This window comes from Canis lupus (genome assembly GCF_048164855.1).
Source record: "Canis lupus baileyi chromosome Y unlocalized genomic scaffold, mCanLup2.hap1 SUPER_Y_unloc_10, whole genome shotgun sequence".
Lineage (NCBI taxonomy): Eukaryota > Metazoa > Chordata > Mammalia > Carnivora > Canidae > Canis > Canis lupus.
Window position 1 is genome coordinate 63210 of NW_027326468.1, and position 16297 is coordinate 79506.

The 16297-nt window shown below is 42.4% G+C and overlaps 1 long non-coding RNA gene across 1 annotated transcript; it reads right to left on the reverse strand.

The window, feature by feature from the left end:
* Positions 1–1536: 1536 nt before the first annotated feature.
* LOC140629707 (uncharacterized) lies at positions 1537–14828 on the reverse strand. Its single transcript, XR_012027513.1, has 3 exons — positions 14301–14828; positions 11586–11706; positions 1537–1926 (listed from the first exon to the last, which is right to left on the reverse strand). It is a non-coding gene; the product is annotated as an uncharacterized lncRNA (long non-coding RNA).
* Positions 14829–16297: the final 1469 nt, after the last annotated feature.

Here is a 16297-nt window from a genome sequence, read left to right on the forward strand (position 1 = left end):
TCTGATTGTTCTCTTTTTAAATCTCAGGTCGGAGTTGTCAGTGTTCGGGATGATTTCAGAGTTATCTCAGTAAGTTGGTGGGACCAGGTGAGTTGAGGACCCCTCCTCTTCTGCCATCTTGCCCCGCCCCCATACCGTGTTATTAGTTTCAGAAGTAGCATTAAGTGATTCATCAGTTGCACACCACACCCAGTGCCACTACTTCACTCCTTAATGCCCATCACCTAGTTAGCCCATCCTCTCACCCAAATCCCTCAGCTACCCTCAGTTTGTTCCCTAAAGCTCAGCATCTCTTATGGTTTGCCTGGTTCTCAATTTTCATCTTGTTTTATTTTTCTTTCCCCTCCCCCATGTTCATCTGTTTTGTTTCTTAAATTCCACATATGAGTGAAATCGTATGGTATTTGCCCTTCTCTGACTGACTTATTCTGCTTAGCAGAATGTCTTCTAGTTCCACCCATTCCATTGCAAGTGGCAAAATTTCTTTCTTTTTGATGGCTGAGTATACACACACAATGGATATATACCACAGCTCCTTTATCCATTCATTGGATTGTTGATTAGGACATCTTAGCTCTTCCCATATTTTGGCTATTGTGGAGATTGCTGCTATAAACATACATGTGCCCCTTAGTTTAATTTTGAGTTTAATTTGAGCCCTTGTGAGTGGTGTGAGGTGGGATCACATTGTGGTTTTGGTTTGGATTTCCCTGGTGCCCAGTGATGCGGAATGTTCTTTTTTATGCGCCTGTTGGCCATTTGTGTGTTTTCTTGGGGGAAATGTCTGTTCGTGTCTTCTGCTCATTTCTTGACTGGATTATTTGGGTTTTTTGGGTGTTGATTTTGATAAGTTCTTTATAGATCTTGGATGCTAGCCCTTTATCTGATACGACATTTACGAATATCTAAAACTAAAAAAAGTTTTAGTTTTGTTGACTGTTTCCTTTTCTGTACAAAGTTTGTTGGGTTTTTGTTCTTTTTTAAATCTTTATCAAGTCCCAATTGTTCACTTTTGCCTTTGTTCTTCTTGCCTCTGGAGAGGCAATCAATTGCATCCATTTCTTTGCTATGGCTGAGGTCACAGAGGCTGCTGCCTGCATTCTCTGCATTTTTTGATGGATTCCTGTCTCACATTTAGGTCTTTCATCCACTTTGAACTTATTTTTGTGTTTGGTGTAAGAAAGTGGTACAGTTTTATTCTCTTGCATGTGTCTGTCCAACTTTCCCAACACCACTGGTTGAAGAGACTGGCTTTTTTTCCATTGTATATCCTTTCCTGCCTTGTGAAAGTTTAGTTGACCACAGAGTTGAGGGTCCATTTCTGACTTCTATATTCTGTTCCAAGGATCTGTGTGTCTTTGTGCTAGTAGGACACTGTCTTGATGATGACATCTTTGTCATACAGCTTGAAGTCAGGAATTGTGATGCCTCCAGTTTTGGGATTCTTTTTCAACATTCCTTCAGCTATTCTGGGTCTTTTCTGTTTCCACGCAAATTTTGGGATGGTTTATTCCAACTCTATGAAAAAATGCTGATGGTATTTTGATACGGATTGCATTGAATGTGTAGATTGCTCTGTGTAGTATAGATATTATAGCAATATTTGTTCTTCCAACCCATGAGCATGGGAATTTCCATTTCTTTGTGTCCTCCTCAATTCCTTTCTTAAGTGTTCTACAGTTTTCAGAGTACAGATCCTTTACCAAAGTGGTTAGGTTTCTTCCTAGGTATCTTATGGTTTTTGGTAGAATTGTAAATGGGATCAATTCCTTCATTTCTCTTTCTTCTGTCTCATTGTTAGTGCACAGAAATGCACTGATTCCTGTGCATTGATTCTGTATCCTGCCAGTTTGCCGAATTGCTGTATGAATTCTAGCAATATTTTGCTGGAGTCCTTTAGGATTTTTCCGTGGAGAATCATGTGATCTGCAAAAAGGGAGAGTTTGATTTCTTCTCTGTTGATTTGGATGCCTTTTATTTCTTTGTGGGTTTTTTAAGTTTTTATTTATTTCTTTATTTTTTTAAAATTTTTATTGCCAAGGCTAAGACTTCTAGCATTATGTTGCACAACAGTGGTGAGAGTGGACATCCCTGTCGTGTTCTTGAACTTAGGGTAAAAGATCTCAGTTTTTCCCTGTTTTGGATGATATTTGCTGTGAGTTTTTTTTAATATGGCTTTTATGCAAATGAGATATGTTCCCTCTAGCCTTACACAGTGGACAGTTTTTATCAAGAAAGGATGCTCTATTTTGTAAAGCACTTTTTCTGCATCTATTGAGAGGATCATATGGCACTTGTCCTTTCTTGTACGCATGTGGCATATCACACTGGTTGATTTGTGTATGTTGAGCCACCTTGCATCCCAGGAATAATGCCCACCTGTTCGTGGTGAATAATCCAGGTAAATGGGCTGTTGGATCCTATTGGCTAGTATCTTGATAAGAATTTTTGCATCTATGTTCACCAGGGGGAGTTCTTCTTTCTAGTTATTTTTCTCAGTGCAGAGTGGCTGTATGAGCGGGCGGTGTCAAGACTATCAACCATGACCTGACTAAATTTCACCCAGATGATTCTGCCGAGGGTCAGAGACCAGAAATTGAAAACAGATCAGACAAAATAAAATGAAAGGACAACTAAAGTGAAAAACAAGTTTAAAAAAAAAGTAGTAAAAAATAAAAGGCCATGAACCTAAAAAAGAAGAGAAAAAAGGAGGGAAAAAGAAGAATAGAAAAAGAAAAAGAGAATAAGAAAAAAAGGTGGGGAGGGCGGGACTGGGAGATGGTGGTGGTGAAGAAGTTGTAGTGGAGGGAGAATGTAGGGGTCCGGAGGGTGATTCTCTTGTTTCTGATATATTAAGTTCTGTATTATTAGAAGATGCTCAGTCCCAAATTTATATAAACCAGAAATACTTGTAGAGGGCCCCAACATTGACCACCAAAGCATAGATGAGATAAAGGGGGCGGGGGGCAGAATGGGAATGAGGAATCTCACAGAATGAAACAGCATGGTATAATACTTGGTTCTGGGTGCATACTGGGTCATGTTTTAGAAGGTATTAACTTCTGCCATTGTAGAGCAAAATGAGGCAGCGAAAACAAAAACACAAAACAAAGAAAACATATCTTGCATATCTCCCAAAATTAAACTGAGTATGTTGAAGGTAATCTAGAAGTGGAAAATACATCAAGGTCTGTAACTGTAGAAATATGAAAGTCAGAAAGGAAGAATCTTAAAAATGAAGAGGTGGTAAAATATTGTAGTTAAGGTGGGAAAAGAGAAAAAATTGGAAACTTACAGTCTGATCTAATGCTTTCCTGGAAAAGGGAGGAAAAAAATTAAAAAGGAGGGGTATACTCTGGTTCTATAAACTGTAAATCCCTCAACTTCCCCTGGAGCTTTCCAGTGTTGGTCCGCCAAGAACTTGCTCTTCCCCTGTCCTTCCAGCTGGTCTTTTGGGAGAGGGGCCTGTTGTGCTGATTCTCAGATGTGTGCACCCAGGTAGCTACCCGGCCCCATGCCAGGTGCAGGGCTCAGTGGGAGCTGTTTATTCTCTGAGGCCGCTGTTCCCTGGCGACCCCACTCCGCCCCAGGCACAGGGTGACACAAGGAGGAACAACAATACTGGCGGCAGCCAGTTCTCCAGCTCTGGAGTCAGCTCCCACAGTAACTACTACAATTTCCCAGTCCACACTGGCCTCATGTTCCGGGGGCGGGTGGTGCTGATCTGCACAGCTAGGGGCGCCCGGGGGCGGGGGGCAGGAGAATCCTCACTGACCTGTGCCCTCGTTGCCTCCACCTGTCCCAGGGAGGGGGGAGCACCGGATCCTAGGTTGAGTTCCGCGGTGCCCTGCTGTCTGGGGCCTGTGCTGCTGGAATCATATTCTCAGGGAGCGGCTCCCGAAAGCAGCAGGGCACAGTCCCCTCCGTCGGGAGCCTCTGCCTGAGCTTCTCCCGAGGCCCGCCGGCCCGTACTCCATCCAACCCTTTACCGAGCTCAGCCCACAGTCTATAGAACGCTCTCCCGCAGGGTGCACTTCCTCTGTTAGGGACTCTGGGAGACTGGAGGCTCCACTGACCCTCCTGCAATTCTGCCCAAGTTCCCTACTAATCGCCTTTCCATCTGGGACAAACCTGGTGCGGATTTTTAAAGTTCCTGCTTCTCAGGGACTGGGCTTCCCTGTCCCGGGAGGCTTTTGCTACCCGGACTTAGCCAGGCTCCACGTGGGGGGCTCCCCCCCCCCCCCCCCCCCGCTTGATTCTTTTTTTTAATTTTTTTCCGCCTTCCTACCTCGTTAGAAGCAAAAACTCTTCTCTCTGGAGCGTTCCAGCTGTTTTCTCTTTAAATCTCAGAGTGAGACCTAGATAACCTTCAAATCATCCTGAAAACCTATAAATTCCACCTGAGAGGAATTCGGAGGCTCCGCGTGGAGAGGGCTGTATCGCCAGGGAGGGGGATTCCAACAGTGCAGGCCCCAGAGCCCAGGCTGCCGGAGGACACAGCCCAGGATCCGGCGCTCCCCGCGGGACAGGCAGAGGCCGGGAGGGCACAGGACAGCAAGGACACTCCTGCCGCCACTACCCTGAGCAGTGCAGATCAGCGGCCCCGCCCCCGGAGAATCCAGAACCCTGCGGACTGGGAGCTGCGGTAGCAGTAACTACCGGGCTGGACTCCAGGGCTGGAGAGCTGGCCGCTGCCACTGTTCCTCCTGGGGCCTCACAGGATAAACAACCTCCACTGAGCCTCATGGTGGCCTCACAGGATGAACAGGTTAAACAACTCCCAATGAGCCGTGTACCAGGCAGGGGGCTGAGAAGCTCCCCCAGGTACTCACACCTGAGAATCAGCACAGCAGGCCCCTCCCCCAGAAGACCAGCTAGAGGGAAGAGGGAAAAGCAAGTTATTGACCAAGCAGCACCGGAAAGTCCAGGGGAAGTCGAGGTATTTACAGTATATAGAATCAGAGGATACTCCCCCTTGTTCTTTGTCTTCTGTTCCCCCCACCCCATTTTTTTTTCTTTTTTCTTCTTCTTCTTCTTCCGTTGTTATTTTTCTTTTTTCTGTTCTCTCTTTTTCTCCTTTTTCCAGTACAACTTGCTTTTGGTCACTCTGGACTGAGCAAAATGACGAGAAGGAAAAACTCCCCTCAGAAGAAAGAACCAGAAACAGTCCTCTCTCCCACAGAGTTACAAAATCTGGATTACAATTCAATGTCAGAAAACCAATTCAGAAGCACAATTATAAAGATACTGTTGGCTCGAGAAAAAAGCATAAAGGAGTCAAGAGACTTCATGACTGCAGAATTTAGATCTCATCAGTCAGAAGTTAAAAATCAATTAAGTGAGATGCAATCCAAACTGGAGGTCCTAACCATGAGGGTTAACGAGGTAGAAGAATGAGTGAGTGACATAGAAGACAAGTTGATGGCAAGGCGAGAAACTGAGGGAAAAAGAGACAATTAAAAGATCATGAGGATGGGTTAAGGGAAATAAATGACAGCCTCAGAAGGGAAAATCTACATGTAATTGGGGCTCCCGAGGGTGCCGAAAGGGACAGAGGTCCAGAATACGTATTTGAACAAATCATAGCTGAGAACTTTCCTACCTGGGAAGGGACACAAGCATTCAGATCCAGGAAATAGAGAGATACCCCCCTAAAATCAATAAAAACTGCTCAACACCTTGACATTTAATAGTGAAACTTGCAAATTCCAAAGACAAAGAGAAGACACTTAAAGCAGCAAGAGACAAAAAAATCTCTAAATTTTATGGGGAGAAATATTAGATTAACAGCAGACCTCTCCACAGAGACCTGGCAGGCCAGAAAGTGCTGGCAGGATATATTCAGGGTCCTAAATGAGAAGACCATGCAGCCAAGAATACTTTATCCAGCAAGGCTCTCATTCAAAATAGAAGGAGAGATAACGAGCTTCCAAGATAGGCAGAAACTGAAAGAGTATGTGACCACCAAGCCAGCTCCGCAAGAAATCCTAAGGGGGATTCTGTAATAGAAAGAAGAAGTCCAAGGGAACAACCCACAAAACCAGGGACTGAATAGGTATCATGATGACACTAAATCCATATCTTTCAATAGTAACGCTGAACGTGAATGAGCTTAATGACCCCACCAAAAGGGGCAGGGTTTCAGACTGGATAAAAAAGCAAGACCCATCTATTTGCTGTCTACAAGGGACTCATTTTAGGCAGAAGGACACCTACAGCCTGAAAATAAAAGGTTGGGGAACAATGTACCATTCAAATGGTCCTCAAAAGAAAGCAGTGGTAGCCATCCTTATACCAGATAAACTAAAGTTTATCCCGAAGTCTGTAGTGAGAGATGAAGAGGGGCACTATATCATACTTAAAGGATCTATCCAACAAGAGGATGTAACATCATCAATATTTATGCCCCGAATGTGGGAGCTGCCAAGTATAACAATCAATTAATCAGCAAAGTTAAGACATACTTAGATAATAATACACTTACACTTGGTGACTTCAATCTAGCGCATTCTACAATCGACAGATTTCCCAAGCACAACAATATACAGAGACAAGAACTTTAAAGTTTTCTTTCCTTATTTATTCATTCATTCATTCATTCATTCATTCATTCATTCATTCAGAGAGAGAGAGACAGGCAGAGGGAGAAGCAGGCTCCATGCAGGGAGCCCGATGTGGGACTCGATTCCGGCCCTCCAGGATCACGCCCTGGGCTGCAGGCGACGCTAAACCGCTGCGCCACCAGGGCTGCCCGAGACAAGAGCCTTAAATGATACACTGGACCGATGGATTTCAGGGATATTTACAGAACTTTATATCCAAACGCAGCTGAATACTCATTCTTCTCAAGTGCACATGGAACTTTCTCAAGAATAGACCACATACTGGGTCACAAATCAGGTCTGAACCGATACCAAAAGATTGGGATCGTCCCCTGCATATTTTCAGACCATAATGCTTTGAAATTAGAAATAAATCACAAGAAGAATTTTGGAAGGATTCCAAGGATGTGGAGGTGAAGGACCCTCCTGCTAAAAGATGAAAGGGTCAACCAGGAAATTAAAGAAGAATTAAAAAGATTCATGGAACCTAATGAGAATGAAAATACAACCGTTCAAATTCTTTGGGATACAGCAAACGCAGTCCTGAGAATTAAAAAGATTCATGGAACGTAATGAGAATGAAGATACAACCGTTCAAATTCTTTGAGATACAGCAAACGCAGTCCTGAGGGGTAATACATCGCAATACAAGCATCCATTCAAAAACTGGAAAGAACTCAAATACAAAAGCTAACCTTGCACCTAAAGGAGATGGAGAAAAAAAACAGCAAATAGATTCTACACCCAGCAGAAGAAGAGACTTAATAAAGATTCAAGCAGAACTCCATGAAATAGAGACCAGAAGAACTGTGGGACAGATCAACAAAGCCAGGATTCGGTTCTTTGAAATAAAGAATAAGATAGATAAACCATTAGCTAGCCTTATTAAACAAGAGAGAGAAGACTCAAATTAATAAAATTATGAATGAGAAAGGAGAGATCACTACCAACACCAAGGAAATACAAACGGTTTTTAAACCATATTATGAACAGCTATATGCCAATAAATGAGGAAACCTGGAAGAAATGGACACATTTCTGGAAAGCCACAAACTACCAAAACTGAAACAGGAAGAAATAGAAAACCTGAACAGGCCAATAACCAGGGAGGAAATTGAGGCAGTCATCAAAAACCTCCCAAGACACAAAAGTCCAGGGCCAGATGGCCTCCCAGGGGAATTCTATCAAACGTGTAAAGAAGAAACCATAAGTATTCTACTAAAGCTGTTCGGAAAGATAGAAAGAGATGGAATACTTCCAACTCATTCTATGAGGCCAGCATCACCTTCATTCCAAAACCAGACAAAGACCCCACCAAAAAGGAGAATTATAGATGAATATCCCAGATGAACATGGATGCAAAAATTGTCAACAAGACACTAGCTAATAGGATCCAACATTACATTAAGAAGATGACTCACCATGACCACAGGGGATTTATCCCTGGGATGCAAGGTTGGTTCAACACTCGTAAAGCAATCAATGCGATAAATCGTATCAACAAGAGTAAAAACAAAACCATGTAATCCTCTCAATAGATGCAGAGAAAGCATTTGACAAAATACAGCATCCATTCCTGATCAAAACTCTTCAGAGTGTAGGGATAGAGGAAACATTCCGCAGCATCTTAAAAGCCATCTATGAAAAGCCCACAGCAAATATCATTCTCAATGGGGAAACACTGAGAGCCTTTTCCCTAAGATCAGGAAGAAGACAGGGATGTCCACTCTCACCACTGCTATTCAGCACAGTCCTAGAAGTCCTAGCCTGAGCAATCAGACAACAGAAAGAAATAATTGGCAAAGAAGAAGTCAAACTCTCCCTCTTTGCAGATGACATGATACTCTACCTAGAAAACCCGAAAGCCTCCACCCCAAGATTGCTAGAACTCATACAGCAATTCAGCAGTGTGGCAGGATACAAAATCAATGCCCAGAAGTCAGTGACCTTTCTATACACTAACAATGAGACTGAAGAAAGAGAAATTAAGGAGTCAATCCCATTGAAAACTGCACCCAAAAGCATAAGATACCTAGGAAGAAACCGAACCAAAGAGGGAAAGGATCTATACCCTAATAACTACAGAACGCTTCTGAAATAAATTGAGGAAGACACAAAGAAGATGGAAAAATATTCCATGCACATGGAGTGGAAGAATTAATATTGTGAAAATGTCAATGCTACGCAGGGCAATTTACGTGTTCAATGCAATCCCTATCAAAATACCATGGACTTTCTTCAGAGAGTTGGAAGAAACCATCTTCAGATTTGTGTGGAATCTGAAAAGACTCCGAATAGCCAGGGGAATATTAAAAAAGATATCGATAGCTGGGGTCATCACAATGCCAGATTTCAGGTCGTACTACAAAGCTGTGGTCATCAGGACAGTGTGGTACTGGCACAAAAACAGACACATAGATCAATGGAACAGAACAGAGAATCCAGAAGTGGACCCTCAACTTTATGATCAACTAATATTCAACAAAGGAGGAAAGACTATCTACTGGAAAAAAGACAGTCCCTTCAATAAATGGTGCTAGGAAAACTGGACAGCCACACACGGAAGATAGAAACTGGACCCTTCTCTTACACCATACACAAAGACAAACTCAAAATGGATGAAAGATCCAAATGTGAGACAAGAGTCCATCAAAATCGTAGAGGAGAACACAAGCAACACCCTTTTTGAACTCGGCCACAGTAACTTCTTGCAAGATACATCCATGAAGGCAAGAGAAACAAATGCAAAAATGAACTATTGGGACTTCTTCAAGATAAGAAGGTTTTGCACAGGCAAAGAAACAGTCCACAAAATTAAAAGACAACCTACAGAATGGAGAAGATATTTGCAGATGACATATGAGATAAAGGGCTAGTATCCAAGATCTGTAAAGAACTTATTAAACTCAATATCAAAGAAACAAACGATCCAGTCTTGAAATGGGCAAAAGACATGAACGGAAATCTCACAGAGGAAGACCTAGACATGGCCAGCAAGCACATGAGAAAATGCTCCACACCACTGGGCTTCAGTGAAATACCAATCCAACCCACAATAAGATACCACCTCACACCAGTGAGAATGGGGAAAATTAACAAGGCAGGAAACAACAAATGTTGCCGACGATGTGCAGAAGGGGGAACCCTCTTGCACTGTTGGTGGCAGTGTGACCTGGTGTAGCCACTCTGGAAACTGTGGAGGTTCCTCAAAGAGTTAAAAATAGAACTATCCTATGACCCAGCAATTGCACTGCTGGAGATTTACCCCAAAGATACAGATGAAGTGAAAAACCTGCACCCCGATGTTTATAGCAGCAATACCCACAATAGCCAAACTGTGGAAGGAGCCTCGGTGTCCACTGAAAGATGAATGGATAAAGAAGATGTGGTCTGTGTATACACTGGAATATTACTCAGCCATTAGAAACGAGAAATTCCCACTATTTGCTTCGACGTGGAGGGACTTGGAGCGTATTGTGCTGAGTGAAATAAGTCAATCTGGAAAGGAGAAACATTATATGGTCTCATTCATTTGGGGAATATAAAAAATACTGAAAGGGGAAAGGAGAGAAAATGAGTGAAAATATCAGTGATGGTGACAAAACATGAGCGACACCTAACTCTGGGAAATGAACAAGGCGTAGTGGAAGGGTAGTGGGTGGGGGGTTGGGGTGACTGGGTGACGGGCACTGAAGGGGCACCTGATGGGATGGGCACTGGGTGTTATGGTATATGTTGGCAAATTGAACTCCAATGAAAAATAAATAAAAATAATTAAAATAAATAAGTAAATCTCAGAGAGAATTCGTAGGTTTTCAGGATGATTTGAAAGTTATCTAGGTAAGTTGGTGGGGACAGGTGACTTGGGGACCCTACTCCTCCGCCATCTTGCCCCGCCCCTCGTCTGATGTTTTGGACCTTTCTTTGCTCCATAGATTTGCTAGATGCAAGCCTACGTTGGTTTTCTGTGAGAGAGGTCTGCTGGACTTGTTCAGGAGGTGACTTGTCCTTCTAAAGATGCCAGGTCAAGGTGTGGGGTTTAGCATAGTGGTTTCCAGCCTTCCTTGGAGGTGCTGTGTTTGCCTCCGAAGCCAAACTGCGCTGGTGGGCAGGACGAGGGAGTGGTGGTGAAGTACGTAGTCGATGGCATCACCCTGCCCTCTTGTCCCTGGGGATGGAATTTCCAGCCACTGCTGTTCAGGAAGCCCTCTTGGGAAAGCAAACAATCTCCCGTGTCCCTAGCTTTTGTCAGTTCACTACCTTTAACCTGCCTGTGCCTAGCCTGTCAGCACATCCAGAGCCACAGATCTGTATTTTATCTCTGGCCAGTGGCTGGGATTCCAAACTCCAAGTTTTATAGGGCCTGGTAAGGTGCAGACCCATTCCTCTATCCCAGATAAGAGGCTTGGGGCATGGCCAGCACCATCCCATCCCTGAAAAGCAGTAGCACAGTGGGGGTGCACAGTGGGGGTGCAGGCTAGAGTTTATTGTAGCACTCAGCAAAAAACTGCAGCCTGGTTATCGGGTGTCTGTACTTGACTCAGTCTCTTACTCCCTTATGTCCCAGAAAAGCCATCGCAGAGGCTTGAACCTATTGTGGCAGACAGCGAAAAGCAACAGCCAGGTTTTCTGCAATCTGCTCCATTCTCTGCTTTCAGCTAGTTTCTACCACAGAAAAGCAGCTGCTATGTGCACACTGAGGTTTACACACACACAGACACACACACACACAGCTATCTATCTATCTATCTATCTATCTATCTATCTATCTATCTATCTATCTATATCTATCTATCATCTATCATCTACCTATCATCTCTAAACAGACCATAGGTGGTGACATCTCTAGACCCCTATTCAGCAGGAAGAAGTTATAGAAGATGATATTCCACTCCCAGTCAACTTGAAGATTTAACGGTCAAAATAATTCAGAGGGGAAATGATGTGGGGGACAGAGGCAAAAGAAAAATTAAATGGCCTTACCATTCACAGTCCATTGACAAGTCTTTGAAACAGGCAGAGTGACACTCTTGTAGGAACCAGCTGCCTGAATGTTAATACTTTGTGAAGGACAAAAGGCAATCTTAGCCCAACGCTCAGGATCCTGTAGGTGTATTTTAACATTATAAATTCCTTTAGAAATTTCCGGTATCTCCTCTCCCCAAGACACATATTGGCAATCATTCCCCTAAGCATAGGACCCACCGATATACATCTGAAGGGTCTCAAAACTACGGGCTTATTAGACAGTAATAAGTGACCTTTCCCCAACAATAGCTAGCCCCCTCAAGGTCCTGGAAACCTGTTTCCAAAATTCCTCAGAGATTTATGGTATTCCTAACTTCTCCCAACTCCCAACTATATAATAACCACCCCTTAATATCCTATTGTAGCTCTCCCACAGGGCCTGTCCTGTGGGACAGCTTCAATAAAACCACCTTTTTGCACCAAAGACATCTCAAGAATTCCTTCTTGGCCACTGGATTTCAACCCTAACGTCTCTCCTACATCACTCTAGTCCAAAAGAAGGATGAAAAATGGATGTTAGGTGGTCATACAAATGAGACACAGCCGTGTCTACCATCATTTTAAATTTGGAAGGTTGGCTCAGTTGGCAGTGGTTTTAACAGTGCATCCATGCATCCAGGCAAAATCCAGGTTTCAGTGGCCTATCCACCAACGGGGGAAGGAACTTGTGACTCAAGTTAGAGTCACAGAACCACTGCGTCCCATTAGGAGTCAGTCATCTAATTCTAGGCCTCCTTGAATTGCACTTAAGATATCAAGGGCTAGTCAGTCTTGTAGGGCCATCTTTTGAATTTGTATAGGGATCAAAGGAGTCCAAATCCAGGGGCAATTTCTCTTAGCAAAGTTTTTGTCACTCCAGTGGCCTTTTTATCCAAATGAATGGAGTACTCCCTGTATTATCTTTCCCTGGTTATTATTTGGGTATAAAAAATTTCCCCTCATTATAAAGCATTTCTGAATATGCTTGTTCCTGGGCTATGTGAATTTTTTGGTCTGAATAGACTGCCCTCATGGACCTTATTGGAGGTAAGATTGGTAAAAGACAGAATATTTGCCTATTTGTGCTGCCTGCTTGGGCCATGTGGTCTACTGAATTGTTTTTTTTACATTCTAGGGTCATATCCTTTCTGCTGTCCTTTGAGGTGGTTTACAGCTACCTCCTCAGGTAAGTGTACAGGGTCGAGAACAGTTGTATTTTCAGGCTTAATATTTGATTAGGGAATTCTGGCTTGATAATGATCCCCTTTCTTCTAAATTGCTCCATGGATGAGGAAGGCATATTTGGAGTCAGTACAAATATTTTTTAAGGCTTTGTCTTAAAAATTGCAAAGCACAAGTGAGCACTACTAACTAACTCTGCTTTCCTGGCTCCTATTTGCTCTGGCCTCAATAGTCTGAGTTAGACCAACTATAGCTTACCCATCTTTTCTTATTCCCTTTTCCATGAAACTGCTGCCATTGGTAAACTGGTTGTCATCTGCATTTTCGATAGGGGAATCTTTTAAATCTGGTCGACTAGAATAAACAAGATCAATAACCTGTGAACAGTTATGCTCTATAGAAGTACGAAGGTCAGGTCCAGACATAAAGGTAGCTGGGTTTAAAGTTTGACAGTATCTCAGGCATATCTATGAGCACAGCCTAGTATTTAATAAGTCGGCCTCTCATCATCCATTGGTGGCCTCTGGTATCTAAGACATTCTGGACCTGAGGTGAAGTCATTAGAGTCATGGACTGTCTCATAGTGAGCTTTGAGGATCCTTCCACCAGGAGGGATGTTGTATGCTTGGCTAAAGCCTCCACTCAGCACTTTTGTATCAACAGAAGTGGCTGAGGGATAAAACCATCATGGAATCTTCTTTGTTTGAGGTCTATCCTTAACAATATCTTAGTTACAAGGAATCACTGGCAAGTGGGAGAAAACTTGTCTCAAGAAATAAGGGCATCCCCAAGTGCATCATCCAATCCAATCATAAAGAAGGAGAGGTCATCCATTATCTCCAGAAGTCCATAGTTAACCCTAGGGAGTGGGGTATGCAGTGGCTTTTGAGGAGTGATTTTTGTCATCGTAACCACACAGATTTAGTCAAGGTGCTAGTTGAATCATACGATTGTTGGGGAGTCAATCACATTTTCAGCTCTTCAAATAATCATATGCCCATGGGGCGGTGTTATTATCCCCACAGAGTAACAAACAAGAGGACTGTGTATACGTGAGCTATCGTGGCAATTTCTCTGAAGTTTGCCTCAAGTTGTCTAGTGTAGGCAAACAACAAACTTTTAAAGACAATCTTAACTAGGATTTAACATCTGCAAAGATGTGTTATTGAAACTTAATTTTTCTGTCTAAAATCATCCTTATTTTCAGAGATAGCCAACTCGAGACTAATTTGTTTGCAAAACAAATAGAATTTTAACAAAGCTGACCTAATCATTTACATAAGTTCAACAACTGCCCATATCGATCTTTTAGAGTCTGTTTTGCTGGAACTTTTACAAGGAATCTAGATTGAACTTTTAGTAGCCCCTGTAGGCCAGAAGCCAAGATAAGTGCTTGCTGTCAGACATGCCTGCAATACCTGTAGACTTGGGCGGCTTTGTGTTCACAAGGCTCCCAAAGTATCCTGAGGTTCCTGCTGCACCTGCCAGAAAGTGACATTCTTTACTCACCTGGTGAGGCTGCTGGGAACTCTGCACACAAGGTATCAGGCCAACAGTTCCAAGGGGGCTTTATGGCTCCAGGTTTCATAAAGTCATAAACTGTGTAGTCATATATGAGTTTATGTCTGTCTCTCTGAAATATGACATTCCAGGCAAAGTCTTGTAGAATAACCAATGTTTCCAGTGGTGTCCTGTTACAAAGAGAACAGATTCCTGGAGAGCTTATGCAAATGACTATGATTGCCATGGAAGAAAGAAAAATTATTGAGACCTTTCGGATCTCAGGGGGTTCAGGTAGAGAGAAAAGTTAAATGCTTCCATTTGTTCACAAATGAATTATCAGGTTTCTGTACATCACAGATAGCTTAAGAGAAGTTTTCCTTAATCTGGAAGTGTAAACAGAGAGCCAGCAATGTTTCAAGCAAGAGCTACAAAACTGTAATCTTCTTCCTAGTTCATTTAGTCCCATATTACTAATTCTTGTTCAGTTTGAATGCAGCTTATTAATTAGTTCTGGAAAATTCTTACCCATTTCAGGTTTGGTCTTAAAGATATCAAATACCTATATTTGTCCCAAAGTCCTTTTATGAATCCCCTTGAAGATAAAAGTCATTTTGCAAGAGAATAGAAACAATTATAAATGACAAAAACTCAGAAATGGCCATTGTTGATGGTCTGTTCATTATGATGCAACTGACAAGGAAATACAGTTATTTCTGTGACACATAACACTTCAATAATCAGTATACCAAGTGATGACTTTATACAAGAACGTAACATGCCAAATAAACAAGCCTGATTAGTCAAGGAGACTTCATCTGTGATTTAAATCTTGGGGAAGCTTGTTAAAAACCTTAGAACGTTTCGGGGTGGCTAAGTTGGTTAAGCATCTGCCTTTGGCTCAGGTCCTGGATGGAGCTCCAATCCGCTCCCTGCTCAGCGGGGAGCTTGCCTCTCCCTGTCCTTCCCCCTCTGCCTCTGCCCCACTCATGCTCACTCTCTGTCTCTCTCTCAAGTAAATAAATAAAAATTTTATTGGAAAAAAAAAGCCTTAGAAAGTTTTAAAGCATAGCCTAAGCCAGATTAGAGATCACCAAGGACCCGATAAAGGCAAAACAGAAACTGTTTTTTCTGGGAGGACAAAGGGAAAAGAAAACAACTTTGTTTACATTTTCATATCAAGAGCAAACCCACAACTCAAGAAAATTTTGTATTTTTAACACAGAGAAAGCAGACTTTCAACCTTATACCACTGTACTTTTTAAATCCATTCATTTTGATCTTAGTGCTGCCCTGACCATACATAAAATTCCTTCCCAAAGATTGCCCTTCACAAAAACCTTTTTACATCCAGATTTTGTCCCAAACCACTTCTCTCCAAACAACCAGTCTCATTCAGGACAAAACTACTTTCTTTTACCTTCAACAAGAGTGTCTTCCCTTTCCTTTGATTGTTCTTACACATACAGAGCTGCTTCTCTGATGCCCATCAGTCTTAATTAGCAGAAGTTTAACTCTTAGAAACCTTAGTCTCCAGTGAAAACCAAGTAGTAACCAGCTGTGGACAGTTATCCCAGATCTCTTTAGATGGCAAATTTATTTATTTATTTATTTATTTATTTATTTATTTATTTATTTATTTATTTATTTATTTATTTAAAAATATTTTATTTATTTATTCATAGAGACAGAGAGAGAAAAAGAGAGAGAGAGAGAGAGAGAGAGAGAGAGGCAGAGACACAGGCAGAGGGAGAAGTAGGCATCATACAGAGAGCCTGATGTGGAACTTGATCCAGGGTCTCCAGGATCACGCCCTGGGCTGCAGGCAGCGCTAAACCGCTGCACCACCGGGGCTGCCCTAGATGGCAAATTTATGAATCAGTTAAGCACAAAGCATCTTTGCCAATAGCCTCCAATATCCTTAGTGTGTTTACAATACGAAGTCAAAAGCACAAATCTTACATCCTTTAATCAATGCTTTAGCACTTTGTTCTATTTGGGAAAGA